General features: G+C 40.8%; 1 protein-coding gene across 1 annotated transcript in view; it reads right to left on the bottom strand.

Moving 5' to 3' along the window:
• LOC140239895 (uncharacterized) overlaps nt 1-16,121 on the bottom strand; it is a 43,658-nt gene extending 27,537 nt beyond the window's left edge. The window contains exon 1 of the mRNA XM_072319709.1: nt 16,093-16,121. The gene's annotated coding sequence lies outside the window, so the exon portion shown is untranslated. The remainder of the gene's footprint in view (nt 1-16,092) is intronic.
• Nucleotides 16,122-16,459: the final 338 nt, after the last annotated feature.

The raw sequence follows: 16,459 nt of genomic DNA, 5'->3' as shown, positions 1-16,459 counted from the left end.
GCTCTCAGCCAATCAGATGTGAGGATTTCAGTAGCTTATAACTACGTATTGTAACTTGTTGTCGATAACTATCAACAAGTTTTATGAAACGGGCCCAGATGTCAAACATTCATTTTCTCTTCAATGATTTTTATCAATGTGATATGTCATAGGACTTTAATCTATTCCAGCACATCTTCAAATAGAAAAGATGCTCACAGTCAGCTCTGCAAACACCAGAAGAAATGGGGCAATATCTGGTCATTCCAACAATGTGCTCATATATGTCGCATGAGACAATATGCAGTCATGTGATGCCAACAGAAAGTTATCTTATTCTACTCAAATTCCCACTAGCTCATTGATTTCACAACCAACCTTCCATGTCACTCTGAACAATAATTCATCTTCCCATGTATTTTTACACTTAATACTTTTAACTCTTAATGTGCCACGTTCGCATGTCCGGCTCAGTCGACTGCGTGCTAACTTCGCATATTCTCCTCAACAAACAAAGCCGCCAAAACCGATCGATAAATCGCTAATCCCGCGGTACAATCAAAGCGTTTCTCACGCTTTTGTTCCTCTCACATACGGCTTGCATTCTATGTGGTGATTGACTATCAAGTGGTGTTCCCAACTAGATTTGCGTGTACATGCTAAGTTTCTGTCACTATTTTAGGTGCAAAAGTCCTGCCTTTACAGTAATGTAGCAACTGGTAATTCAAAAGAACAATTGAAAATAGAATTGTTATACATTGTATATGAAAGCAAAGTTTGGCATTCCTCTTTAACTTTGCTCACTATTATGTCCAGCCTAACAGAAATTTGTAGAAGTTATACAAATTGGAAAAACAAAATTCTTTCTCAAAGCACGACTACCTTCGTGTCTCAGAATAACGTGGCACACAGGGGGTTTCCACCATGGCACATAAAGAGTTAATGGAACAGCAAAAACAAAAGCTCACCACTCTGGACAGCTCTACCCACTACCTGTCTATTCTCTTGACCTCTTCCACCAGAAGAAAACTCTACAGACAAAATTGGGAAATAATTACAGCTCCTTTACAGGCACAAGAAAGAGGATAAAGAAGAAGAAAAAGAAGAGCCAGATCAAGGCTGCATAGAGGGGTGAATTAGGGAAGAGGAACTCTTGATTCTGGGGGGGGGGGGGGGGCAATAAAGGGTGCCCATCATACGCCAATTTTTGCGCCAGCAGCGACTCCTAATTACCCCCTATCCGTCACATCTCTCTATGGGGGAAGGAAGATCACGTTATCACTGGCCAGTTACCACACTCATAATTTGATTTGCTCCCGGGTAAGGGGGGAACCAAGATTTTTTTTTTTTCTTTATCTTTCCAAATAGAGACAAAGGAGACAGATAATAAAATGCAAATTAGCGGCTACCTAACTGTTTAGCGTTGAGTCACCGCGAAGCACACACCAACGACAGCAAACATTACATACTGTCATCCTGTCTACCCTAGTGCCTCCTTTGATGTCTTTTGCACGTAAATACACCTATACAGTCTACGTGTTCCACACAAGATATTTGGGCAGCATTCTGTGGGCTACTGCATACATTCAAATATAGTCTCCTTTTAAGACTTCATCTTTTTTTTTTTGTCTTGCCTGTTTAGGGCCTATTTGTTTGCTTGGTTTTATTTTTTTCCACGAGATTTCAGGATATCACCAAGTTATCAAGAGATCATTGCAATAGGGCAAACTGCCATAGTTTGGAAAGATCAGAGTTATGGCAACATGGCACACACAACATGCCGCATTTACATGTGAACTATATGGTGACACACGTAATCTGATGTATTCTATTTCCCCTTCTTTCTCCTTCCGCTCTTCTTACTCCTCCCATTTCACATCGAAAAACAAAATGCGTAATTTTCTTTTGCGATGAGATGCCAAAGTTGACAAGCTCAGTCACGTGATCTAGGCCCAGAAGGGGAGATCGATGCTCGCCCCAAATCAGCATCAAAACGAGAGCGCATTCAAAAATGCCACTCCTTTCCGAGTGAAAAAGGGCACACTGATGAAATCAAACACAGTTAATCAAATACGTTCGTGTTTACTCTTCAAAGCATAAAACAGGTAGCGCTTCATGATCACTTTCAGAACAAGGGCTCACTAAAGTGGCATTCAATGCCTTGGAAGCAGAAGTAAGATTCACACGACATTTCTTATCATTAAGATTAACTAGAAGTTTTAAATTTTGATGATTAGCTTGTAGTTTTGAACTACAACACGTGTCAAAGGCTGCGTTTATCTTAAGCCCCCGTCACACTACAGCGTATAAATCAGCGAATGCCTAGCGGATGGGCAAAATTCGGCAAAGTCCAGATACGCTCGAATCCGCTCGAATCCGCAAGCAAAACGTCGTTTTCGAACGTTCGCCTAACGAATGATGAGCATATGCTAACCGTGTTACGAGCAGATTAAGTAGCGAATGAAAGCGAATGCGTACAGTCCGTCCAGCGGATGCTGAGCGGACAAAGCGAATGAGGAGCGAATGCCCAACATATGCAGAGCGATACTGCGGCAGTCACGTGACGGATCTCGACTGACGCACATTTTCCCAAATCATTTTGAGTAGTGACAGTGTCGAGTAACGTTGTGATTGTGAGAATGGCCCCCAAAAGAAGGAAGGAGAAGTCACCACCAAGTGCTGCTGATGTCATTACCCTCGACAGTCCTCAAGATTCCTGTGTTCCTTCTGATGATCACGTTGACGATGATGTGGGGAGTCCAACATCCTCCATTACGTCTGGTGCCTCCAACTGTTCCTAGCCTTAACCTTCAGCGAAAAAAAAAAAGCCAGAGGCAAACGCCGGGACTTTAATATCCCGGAAGTTCGATGAGAAGCTGATTATACAACCCGAACTGCCCTCGTCTTCGGATCCAGGCCCTGGTCCACATCGTTCTTCGATGTTTTCCTCTCCTCCTCCTTTTTTTTTTTTTTTTTTGTCTTGGATGTATTTGGCGATTGCCAGCTGGTTTAGGTCATACTCATGTTGATGAACAGCTAGAAGATATTGCATCTGAAATCTCTGAGCGTCCTCCATTTCTGATGACCAACTGATTAATGCTACCTGTGCTGTCCAGATTTGCTGTGCGAATTTGGACGAACGGCGAACGAATGAGAAGCGAACGCAGAGCGACCACAACTTTCGATCAGCGGGCGCTAAGCGACCACAAAGCGTATTGTCATTCCGTTCGTCATCCGCTCAAGATTTTGGACATGTCCAAAATCAAAATTTGTCTCCGGCGGATCTCTGCGAATCTCTGCGAACAGCTAGCGGATACAGCGAACGCCAAGCGGGTCACGAACGATTAGCAGCGGATGTGAGCGTATCTCCAAATTTTCGGATCCGCTGGGCATTCGTTGGCTAGATACGCTCTAGTGTGACGGGGGCTTTAAACTTTTCTGAGGAAGAATCGCGATCCTAAACACGTTTGAGGCATTTTCAGGGGTTAGATAAACGCAACTGTGTTTTCAAACACGTTTAGAAACGCCGTTTTGAAACGCCTTTCAAAGGGCGTTTTGAAACACATTTGAGACCACGATCGCCGTTCTGTGAGTAGATAAACGCAATGCCATTTTGAAATGCGTTTATATCTCAAGGTCAAATCCCAGTTGTTTCCGGTTGTGCTCTCTACCCATTATTTGTGTGTGACTGAGGAGGAATGTTTAGTGGTATGCAGTTGACCTTTACTTCCCGGGTCAAACGGCGCAAAGCAGCTGCGCAGTGACACCACTCGAATCGTGATTGTATAATGGTTAGATAAACGTGGCTCCCCGAGAATCACGTTTCAAACCACGTTTGCAAACACCATTCCAAACACCCTTAGAAACGTGATTCTCTCTCTCAGGTTAGATAAACGCAGCCCATGACACCTATAACTTTAACGGACAAGTTCACCTCAACATACTGTATGTGTGGATTGAGTGAATCCAATATCAGTAGAACACATGCAATCAGTCAAAAATGAAGGAAAACTGAACAATATTGTCAAAAGTTATGAATTTTGAAAGTTTCAGTGCCCCCGCTGCTGGATGAGAAGACTATGACAGTTTGTGATGTCACATGCACAGAAGGATATAAACAAAATGTAAAGAGAATTCCACAGAAATTTATTTATCTATTTTTTTTTTTTTTTTGGGGGGGGGGGGGGGAGAGTGTACTTTCCTTTGACTTATCACTGACGTATGTTATGTTAAGGGCAGTATTATTTCCTCCGACTTCTAAAAGAAGAAGAAAGGAAAAGGATACAACCCGCAAGAAAAGTACATGCTATTCATCAAAATTTAAAACTTCACGATCAGAAATGCTGTGTGAACCTAACTTTAAAATACCAGCAGATTGTCATACACGGAACCAACAAACCTGGCATTTTCCACACCAAAACTGGGGAAAGGGACAAATGTTACAAACCCAGCACAACCACTACAAGTAGATGAGGCGCGGTCAGACTGGCAAAAGATCGAGAAGTTTAAGATTGCGATCTTTAAGATCTCGAAGTTTTGCCAGTGTGACCGCAAACGTCCCGCGAAACTTCTCGATCTACAGATAGCTGTTTGCGGGCGGTGTCTCCGAAGCGCGAGACCACTGTCATGTACAGATGTGCATTGTTACGTCACAATCACTAGGCATCGCACGGCGCACTCTTTCTTGCGCGCGTACAAATGGCCCAAACTTCGCGATCTTAAACTTCTCGCTCTTTTGCCAGTCTGACCGCGCCTATGATTAGCTAATTGGTGCAGAAGCCACTTGCAAGAAATGATACAGATATTATGACGCCACAGACCATTACTGCACTGAATTTTTTACTAGGCACCTAGACTAAAAGTTTTGAGGAGAAGTTTGATAGGTGCCCCTCAACATGGTCTTGCCCAGCATTTACACAAAGATGACACGGGTTGCATTATAAATCAATATTTCATGGTCGGAAAAATAGAACTAAATAAAAGTGTACCAGAAGTCTGAAGCTACATCCACAGCAAAACAATGTGAGAAGTTAATGACCCACTAGGCCAACACTCTTCCATAGAAACCATCATAGTATCTCACAGTGTGACTTCCCCGTCTTCCAACTCTTTTTGTTTTGTGTCTTCTTGTTGAATGGAGCTGATTATCAGGCAGCGTACATTTGGAGGACGCGAGCCCTTTTTAGACACATAATCTTGATTTCGCTTGGACCGCACGTTTACCAGGAAGACCCGTGGAACAAAGATTACAAACATGCGAACAGTTACCTCCATACTTGTGTGAAACCATTCAGCCCTTTCAGTTTCGAGCAAAGGCTCAAGAATGAAATCCCCAACAAATGCTATCTCACGTTACAAAGAATCAAGGAGTGATCAAGACCACATATGTCATATGATTCATATATGGAGATTTATAGGCCTAGTTCATATTATGTTTTGATTACAGGATCCCCTAGCCAAACCATCCACCATCATACAATGTAATTGCTTTGAATAAAGGCGCTGATACAACAAGAAGCTCTCAGTGAAAGTATACAGGGTGCAAACCAAGAAAAAACAAAAATAACACAATTTTAACTCAACATTTCACCAGTAATATGTCGACAGTTCAACTTCCGAACATGACAACGTACTGGCACAAAGACAGAGCCATCTCAATTTTATCTGGCTTTGGCATGCCCGGAATAGTACACAAATAGGATATTTGAAACAAACCAAATTTTCCTGAAATCCTGCAGGAATCCACTTCCTCTCCCCTTGGCTCCTGTGCGGAATCCCCAACGCCCTTGACATATGGAGCAGAAATGTGGGGGAAAATGCAGAGGAAGGCATATGATGATGAAGAGACATTTAAGGTACAAATCTTGGGTAGAGTCTTACCAAGGAGGTGGCCTGGTCTCTGGATTGTGAATACCTGGTCAAAATGACCATGCACAGAGTACATTCACACCATAGTACATCATGGTGGGTGACTCTTTCACTGCCATTCAAGTTGGCCTGAATTTCTTTGGGCTTCCTCCATCTGTTTTCTTTTTTTCCCCGTACTATTTATCTGTTTCATTTTTACACTACTTTCATTTCATTGTCTATGTGGATTTCCTGCACAGTATAGGTCCCTGAGATGTTTTTCTGATTTTTCATCTTTGTGTGTTTTTCCCCCCACTTTTTTAGATAATATATTGTTTGAAACTTTAAGTGACATTCAGACATAACCATTTTTCTTTTCAATCCAACCTGGCCTGTACTTTATCTCCAATACTTCATTCTGTAATCATGAAATTACACTGCAGGGCATGGACTTATCATTTGTTTTCATTTTTTTTTTTTTTAGGCTTGTTTTTTTTTTTTTTTTACACAAATGTAGAATGTGATACTGGAATCAAAAATTAAACATACAAATATGAAGTGCAAGAATCTGCAGTCAATAATCTACTCACAGTCAATGACATTTTAAGACCACCACCATTCTCCCCCTCCCCCCTCCCCCCCCCAAAAAAAATACAAAAATGCAGAAATTTCACTTACTTAAATGTAATCACTCTATGAAATTATAGCAAGATATACTCAGGCATGCATCATGATGTTGAGCATCCCTAAATCTGGAACATGAGCAAAGGTTCTATAAAACCACAGTGAACCGCTTGATGTGATTTTGCATAATATTATTTATGTATTTGTATCATAGTCTCTGGTTGGCCTCACGGCCCTATCCTCCCTCTGCAAGGCTCGCTATTATAGCGCGAGGAAGGATGTCGCGATGACAGCGAAGGGAAGTGTGACCATCAGGAAACTCCACAGCATCCGGGCAGAGAAGGGGGGGGGGGGGAACTTGCATGCTATCAGGCAGCAGGTTCATAACTGCAAACCATACTGCATTCATATTCACACACAGATGGAGGTACATTTAGCCTGCCTTAGAGTCACTATTAAAGGAAATGTGCGTATAATAATATCTATAAAGACCTATATTTTTCCTTGTGCAATATATTCCTCATTCACCCATGTGAGATAGGCAAAGGCTTGCATGGACTGGAAGTTATTATGATACTGAAAGTGTAATTTTGGACAATTCCACAATTTTGTCATCTTTCTTCCTGCTGATATCAAAATCAATTTCTCTTTGGTATCTTTAAAACAATGCACTACAAATGAAATGCAATTCCTTAGCATCTGACATTGTGCAGGAATGGGTGAAAAAAAAAAAAGTTGATATAATACCACGCTGAAAAATTGGGCAAGGAGACCGAGTTTTGAGCAAATCCCTGAAACTTTCTCCAGCTCATCTGCAATGCAAATGTAAACTGGAAGAGATTCCATGCTCCAACTGACATACATAAATTTGTATTTGACACGACAGTGATCCCCCCATCTCTTCATCCTCCGTCCCTTCCCCATCTCCCTCCCCCCCCCCCCTCCTAAAAAAACCCCTCCATCCCTGGGAATCGCAACCTCTTTTCCCCTCTCTGATCCAGTATCATCATGAGGAGATGCCCAGCATAAACATAGGCCTTGATTAGAAAGGCACCATATAATAAATAATATTCAGGAGATAGAGAGAAGGAGAAAGGTGCCCCCTCGCACGGGATGGGCGCATCCCTGCCGAGCGGGAATAATTCCCAATATCCAGTCAGGGCCTAGCTTCTCCTTCCTCATTACCCCCTCGCTTCTCTGTGAGAAAATGAATTACCGCTACTCTGTCGCCATCGGATGCAGCCTGCCTCGCGTCAGCCGATACTCCTCATCTGGTCAATGCATGAAAATGACATACAATGTATCTCTCCTCTTCATCTTCATTTCTGAAGGGGACAGTGTTCCCCATCTTGTCTCCACCACATGACTACCACCACAAAATGCATAATTATGATTCTCTCATTTTATTAACATCATAATCATAGATTTAGAAACGTAACACTGTTCTCTTATGTTCTCTTTTGTTAAATTTTGTAAAGCCCTTCCAAACATTTTTGTCTCGAGCGCTATTTAAATCTTCCAAATCATTATTGTTTATAACATTATGCGTATTGCAGAAGAACAGGAAGAATAACACCCAAGAAACATCTATGTGGTACAATGACAATGTCTAATTTAGATTAAACAAAAACTTACGCAAAACAAAAGAAAACTGCAGAAAACGTGAACCTTGGCACAACAGGTGCTTAAGTACACCTACGCTCTGAACATGACATTAATGTGAGGAACCAGTTGCAGGAGTATTCTTGCGTGCAGGTAGTTTGATATTTCTGTCTGGGCGAATGGAGGAGGGGAAAAAAAAAAAGGAATCCTAAAATACTTTTCGTCATAACTTCACCTCGCATGTGTGTCACGTACGGGATTCTGGGCGGGGGATGACATTTATCCTTGCGGAAATATTAGATAGAGCGGTCACATGACTTGGCACTGAGAGACAAACTACTCACACGTTTGCAACATGGTGAAATCTTGATCGGCAATATAGCTTTAATTTGACATCCTTCACAAACCAAAGGTTATCATCGCAGGGATTTATCATTCATTTGCCGATTGATCACAGGGATGATTTGTGGGTAAATTGTCTGTTTTCTTTTGACGTTGTAAGATATCAAATTCATAGAAGTTGGTGCTTTCATTCAGCAGATGGTTACCATCGAAACATTACTGTAGTGTTATGCATCAACAAAATTTCATCACGTATCAAAAAAGGTAGGTCTTCGTTGGTTTGGGGGAAAAACTATCAACCAAATCAAATCATATTAAATGAAATTAAATGAAATAAACTGAAATGAAATCAATCAAATCAATATTTCTCTGCAATCTACACGTATGTTGTATCAGAATGTTCTGTGGAAAATTTTCTCTTCATTTCAGGCAGATTGTTTAGATATCAGATGGAAAATACGAAAGAAACAGAGGAAGATATGACATCTTCACAAGATACCCCCTCTCCGTTCCCCCCTCACACACACACACACACACACAAACACACACACACGCACATGCAAAACAAGCCTAGCAGGCTTCGTTAATGTGTTTTCTTGTTGCAGTAATGACATAAATAAAGTATAGGGTAAGTGGACAATGGCCACTTACATGCAGACATTGCAAGGAGAAGTAGGTCCAATTTTGGATAATTATAAAAGGAAGAAGAGAGATTTTACACAGATCCGAGTCTCTGCGAGCTGACTGCAGTGCATACAACACCCTGCCAACTGCTAGACTGAGTCCCATACACCTTGAATGGGGGTAGCGTTCGGGGTGCTAAATTTGGCCTAATCACTGTTATTAACGGCAGGGGCCTGTTGTTGTGGAATGAGTCGTGTGTCTCTCGATGGCGAGAGGAAATGAGCGCAGACGGAGGGAGACAGAAACGGGACTCGGCTGACATGCGGGCCGAACTTGTCTTTTCCATAAAGGCAGAAAAGGCGCAGGGCAGGGTCCAAAGTCTGGCAAATTGTCTGCTTGAATATTGGCATACGAAACAATTAAAACACTTTGACTTGACTCAAGACTACTGAAAGACTGACTTGATATACATAGAAACAAAGTGGAACCAGTGGTAGTAAAATTCAAAAGCATTTGCTCTTCACCATGAAGCTGATGTCACAGAGATTTGTTGGACTTTAAAGCAAGCAATGGTGTTATGATGAATAACACATAACTCTATAAACACGTTTTGGCAGACTGCTTCAACACAAACACACACACACTTTGCACAAACATAACCGACCAAATAAACAAATAAACAAATCAACTCTGAAGTTTGGCCAGATGATAACAAACACAAGCTACATAGCCAGAATAGCTTGTTCTCCGATGCATGAAAATAACTGATCCATTTCAAACAAACCACACCAAAATGATTTCAGTTTCTGGCAAGAGCACCGGGAGTCATATCTGTGAATATTAAGCCCTTTTTACACTTGTGTTTCTTAACCCCGTACTTTCTCTGACCCAGGAATATCGTTAATCCTGTACCAATTTTTTCAGCTTTTTACACTCGCCAATAAATCCCGTACTACGCTCTTGTCCCTGGCTAAGAGAAAACTGACCTTTTTACACTCGTATAGTCCCATACTTTCCAACCACATGAATATTCATGATTACGCTGTGCACTGTACTTACACGCACGCACCGGAGCCAGATAGTATGGGATTATCGGTGGGGCTAGCCTACTTCGGCAAAAACAAGTGTAAACAGAAAGTGGGCTATGGAAAGTCCGGTACCAACGGTGGGGCTAAGGCCCCCCTTAGTCCCACCGTTGGTACGGGACTACCGGTAAGCAAAATTTTGCTAGTGTAAAAAGCTCTTTAGAGGGACACTGCTGCTATTGAAATGACTCATAAAGAATGAATTTGAAACACAGTCCCTTTTTGTCTATTTTTAAAAAAAAAGCAAAGAAAATTGAAGTTCAAGCTTTTCGTCTGATATGCTATCCCATTGATTGTTAATCATCGCTTTCATTTCTAAGTCTTTAATCCATGTAAGAGATTTCAGAGAAATCAACAAATCGTTCTAAGTTCCTGATAATCTGGGACAGATGGTTGAGAAACATGACAATGCAATCACAATCAGATGCCATTAAGCACATAATTCACTGAAATTATTTGACAAAACAAATAGAATCAGCATAAGAATTGTAGCTCCCAGAACTTAGTATCAGATAACCCCCCCAAAAAAACCAAAAATAAATAAATAAATAAATAAAAAACAAAAAATTGTGAACCTTACAATACAACTGAACAAATATTTTAGTGATTTTTAAATCTAGACTGTCCATTCCTTGTGCTATGTTAGTTGTGGATAGTTGCCAACTTTGATGGAGTTTGGAGCTTTTGCCTTTAACTGCATTTCTACATACTTTGCAGTATGACAAGAATTCGCTCATAGTTACACATAGTGTAGCGTTATAACTAGTCAAGGCACATTGACAAGACACTAAAGTAATTAGTCAATTTTTCCCATTACTTTTACCCTGCACTGGAATGGATGCAAAAACAAAAGTAATGCAAGGTAAAAAGTTGAATAGTTTCATTTTCCCAGCTATGGTTCAAAACACATTCTGTCCTATTAATATTGTAAACCCTGTACACACTACGAACAATTAGGTACATCTTATGCCCCCATCCCCCCCCCCCAAAAAAAAAAGAGATAAAAGCTTGAATACACAGGGACATGAAAAACATATAATAAGGAATGTTATGTGATATTTTACATATTCTGGTATGAACATGAAGGCACTTGATAGTCTATTTGCTTTTGTTTTACATCAGTTTTGAATGAATGGTATAACACTGTACATGAGTTTTTGAATAGAACTATCAATTATTGCATCAATGAGTGCCTCCGTAACAATGACTCACAGCTGTTATGCATGTCATTTTCATTCCGTCCGGATCATAGATCTCAAAGCCTGATATTTGATGCGCATATCACAATCATCTGTAGACTTTTCTTTTCAGATTTGCTTGTGCATTTCGTTTGTTTCTTTTTTTTTCATATTTCTTCTGTCTAAAACATTGAAGTGAGAGAGAGAGAGAGAAAGAGAGAGGTAGGGAGACAGACAGCTACAAGAGTACAGTGTAATCAGCGAGCGGTTTGTCTGGTTTACATTCAATATCACAAATGACTGTCATGCTACTTGCCCAAGTGAGGACTTGGGCAAGTGCCCATTAATTTTATTGTCTAGACGGTGACCTCTACGAGTAGTAGCCCAGGGCTGCATTTATCAATTTTTCCATGTTTGAAACATGTTTCAATACCCACGACCAAAAAGCGTTTGCACACACCTTTCTGATTGTGTTTCTCGAGTTGTTGCGTTTATCAACTCTGTCGTGAGTCTGTTGTCACTGCGCAGGTCCACTGCACAGTTTGACCCAAGGAGCAGACATGTATACTTTGCAGTGGTTGGCACGGGCAGGTCTGAGCTATAAACGCATTTCAAAATGATTTTGCGTTTATTAACACTAGAGCAAAATTCATTTCTACCTGAAACATGTTTGCACTTTGCACATTTTTCAGCATTTCACAAATGCATTTCCAACCGCATAATCAAAAATAGCTTTGTGTTTATCAACTGCCCAAACTCCCTGAAACTTGTTTGGAAACCTGAATTCGGCACCAGAAGGAAGTTGACAAAAGCACTCCAGGGCGCCATTTCATAAAGAGTTGATACGATAGCAACTCTTGTTGGAATGGCAATTGTCATGGTAATGACAAGAATCCAGCTTCCTGATGGGCTGTTGCTATTGGAAGTTGCCATTCCAGCATTAGTTGCTATCATAACATGTTTTATGAAATGGGGCCCAGGACTACCGGGTTTGTGGCATCCAAGCACCCTGCAAACTTGTTAATTGGACTTTACCACATGCACTTTAACTCCTCAGCAGAGATGCACTTGTACCTGACATTTCCATACCAACCAAATCATAAGAACTGACTAGCCACAATGGTAATACAGTAGGACCTTGATTATCTTGCCACGTCGGGACAGGCAGGATAAGAGAGATAATACACTCAAATACAGCACTTTCCATCATATTATGCTAGGGGTATGTACAAACAGATGTTAATATTATAATTACCTGCTTGGCATTGTCATGTTTCATACTTCATAAATTGATAACAAAATAAATGAAATATTTTTAAAAACATCCGTTCATGTATTGTTTGTTTGATTGATATTGACCACCAAGGGGATCGATATTGCGACTCATTGAATACTGTCCCGTCATGTATTTGCACAATAACGGTGAACGTGTTTGTTTTTCAGAGATTGGCACTGAAAATGCATGAAAACAAAAAAAAAAAGATTTTTTATGTCACCCAGTCAATGTGCAGATAACAGGGAATCCGGATAATGGATGACTGGATAATCGAGGTCCTGCTGTAGTTTGCTGGGTGTACAGCTACAGAGGGAATTGGGGGGGGGGGGGGGGGGGGCAAGGGGAGGAGGATGCAGGGAGGGGAAAAGAGGAAGGAGGGGGGGCTGACATAACTCATCAGCTTGCAATCAACTTCAGAAGGGCAAAAGTGGCTGACCTCCAAAACTGAGAAAAACTACTGGAGATTTCTCCAAGGGCAGAATATCAAAGTAGTAAGAGAAAAAAAAAAAAGAAAAAAAAAAGAAGGAAAGAATGAATGAGAAAGAGAGAGGTGGGACAGACAGATAGAAAGACAGGAAAATAGAAAGAGAGGGAGAGAACTCTAAAGGAAACCCCTTTTAATGTCATCATGGTCTAAGATCATTAGGAGGTAACCCTCTCAACCTTTTATTTTACTTCTCTAACCTCCGATTTCTAATTACGTTAAGATTCGATGAGTAGCCAACTAGATGGATGGATGGAGAAGGGACCGAGATAAATAGATTGATTGATTGAATGATAAAGGGCGATGCACAGATAAAGATAGAAGAGAGAAAAAGAGGGGGAGGAATCGAGTGGAGAGAGCGAGAGATGTTTATCTCGAAATTTCCTCCGACAGAAATTGCGCATTTATCATCAATGCCAAGTCTTCCACCATTTTCGTAAGCCCAATTCAATCAGAAGATCAAGGTTTGTTTCTCCTTTGTAACTCTGCATAATGTGGGGGAGAGAGAGAGAGTATGTGTGTGTGTGTTTGTGTGTGTGTGTGTGTGTGTGTGTGTGCAATATTCTCAAAAGTGTAAGTGTGCATGGTGGAATACATTGGTTGAACACTTATTGAAGCATAAATATGTCAATGTCATGATTGAGATGGGTTATTAACTGAAAGAACATGAGATATGATCTAAACTGTATAGATCGTACTGAGAGAGGATAGGCATTTAGAATTCCAGAAACGTGATAGACCGTAGGCAAACGCATACTATGAGTAGATTTATTTCATAAGAAGACCACAGAGGCTGGTAGGGGTGAAAGGATAGATGGAGCACACTTACTGATAAAGGATAGTAGGAGAGAATACACAGGGGGGAAAAGAAAGATAAGGCAGAAAAAAAAAATAGATAGATATGGAATAGGTATATAGGCACATAGATAGATGGAGAATATATTGATAGCTAGAGAAAGATGGAGAGAGAGAGAGAGAGAGAACAAACACACAGTGGGTTTACAATATACTCCTCATACCTGGAGAGATATAGACCTACGCCTACACAAACTGGGAAAAGGAAGAGAGATAGTGGCGTACAAAGATATGTAGATAAATATGGGATAGGAATAGATAGACAGAGAGATAGATTGGGGGCATGTTGGGGAGAAAGAGAATTTATAACCCAGTTTGGGGTTCATCCCCTTATAATTCTGTGTAGTAGGACTTGATCATACAACTTACAAGTATGTATCTTACAGATTATAAACTGGGGTGGGGGGGGGGGGGTGAACAAAATTTGAAGTGATCACTAGGTTGGTTATTGCCTCATTACACACATCACAAGACGAGATTGTAATTCATTCAGAATTCTAGAATACAATGGTTTGTACGTGTACCTTATCTCTCTTTTACCAGAAGTTATACAAATGCGAGAATAGCTTTGGAATCAAAACTTATTTTGTTGCAGAAACTCACACAAAAATTTGTCCCTTATGTTTAATTCTCCAACCTCCAGACCTGCTTATGATGGCTATAAAATCAATTTGAAGACAGCACACTCTATAAAAAATGACCCACACTGATTTGAGTATGTGGTACTGATATGCTCCTATTGACACTTCAGACATTTCAGAAAAGGCCAGACGAACACAGAAATATTGAGCTGGGATAATGACCGGACAGTCGTGGTTACTCCCCAGTAGGTAGACTAGATTTTCATCAGATTACCATTTCATCATTGTGTTTTTATGATTTTCTAAAACAATGTGCTAATTTCCTCCAATGGAGGCACCAACTCGTTGAGGCTTCCTCTTGACCCTAAGCTTTCCTGCCTCCCTGCAGTGCGGTCTCCCACACTCCCCAGGTGTGTGCCTCCCATGGGAACTGTCCTCTCCATCCCCACCCCCTCCTCCCCTACCTCCTCCTCCTCTCCCCCTCTTTCTCTTTTTCTCTCTCTCTCTCTCTCATTCGTGGAAATCTATGTTTTAAAGGGTGTGTACAGTTTTGGTTGAGGTGAGGATTTAGCTTTTAATGTTTTTTAACCCATTGAGGACGGGCTGATTTTGCTACACTGTACAACACACATTTCCCATAGACACTTGCCCGAGTATACTCAGGACTTGTCCTCAACAGGTTAATTTGCGAAAGTGGAGAAGTAGGCCTACCTTGTGCTAGCACTAGAAGTAGGTCCAGCAGTTTAACAGCACACTGCTTAGACAACCTCTGAAGGCCCATTCACATTCATTACAAAAACCTATTTTTCCATTATTTTCATTTACCTTTTATTTTTCTCCCTTCTCCACCTTCCTTATCTACAAAGATATCTGGATCATTATATATCTGAATTTTTACAGGTGAGAGGTGACAGGCCACTTCAAAAAAGAAGACATCAGAAAGAATACACTTTATAGGCCCTACACTTTGAAGATGGACTTCTGTTTGCTGATTAAAGTTTTGGAAGTTCTGTGGGTAGTTTTTGTTGATAGTGAAGATTTCTGACACAGAGGTCAAGTCTTTTGACATTGACCTTTGAGCATCTTATGATTTCAACAAGACTCAAGAAAGGCTTATTTCCCTTTCACACTACATCTGAAGCACACATACCAAAACAATGGTTGCTACCATTTCGTGGGTTGGTTAGATGGGGACAAAATATGAAGAATTCAATTTGTACCTTTGACCCCTGACATGCAAATTCTGACCTCTGACTTTCAGGTTTGACCTTATCTACAAACTGCATCAGTACAGTACCTTATATCACAACTGCATGCTATATTGCAACAAGATGTACTACTTACACTGGCTCAGCAAATTGCATAATGCAGTGCAAGTTCGGAATTTGCTTTTTACCTCAGACTTAGAAATGACCTTTTGATCAAATGTTCCCAAAATTGTATCAAAGTTGCTCTGCAACAACCCCAAAATACATAATTTTATGTTATGAAACAAATAATGTTTGAGTGTAAATTGACAAAAATAACAAGTTTGCTTTTCTTTTCATTTCTCCCTCTCTCTCTCTAGGCATAAACCTGAAGCATGTCACTGACATATTTTACTCAAGATACTCACCTTTCACGGATCTGTCTAAATTTCCATCATGTGTGTGAGCACCTACTGGGGGATCTTCAGACTCTGGAATGCAAAAGTAAAAATGAAATGATAGCAATTAATGATATTGTCTATATACACACAGGCTGGCTTCTTCAATTCTTACAATGCTCTACCCAAGGGTCCTGCCATTAGTATAGCCCCAGTATTGCCAGGTACCCATACCAACCCTGGGTTGAGAGGGACATTGTGGACAAAACATCTCGTGCAAAGGATAATCACATCTGCTGGGATTTGAACCTCAGGCCTTTTACTTACATTTCCACAACAATATCCACTAGGCCTACACCACAGTATTCCACCTTAACACTACAGTGCTTATAATTTA

The sequence above is a fragment of the Diadema setosum genome, chromosome 16 (genome assembly GCF_964275005.1).
Source record: "Diadema setosum chromosome 16, eeDiaSeto1, whole genome shotgun sequence".
Classification (NCBI taxonomy): domain Eukaryota; kingdom Metazoa; phylum Echinodermata; class Echinoidea; order Diadematoida; family Diadematidae; genus Diadema; species Diadema setosum.
The sequence above is the reverse complement of the archived record's forward strand: the minus strand, read 5'-3'. Positions and strand labels throughout refer to the sequence as shown.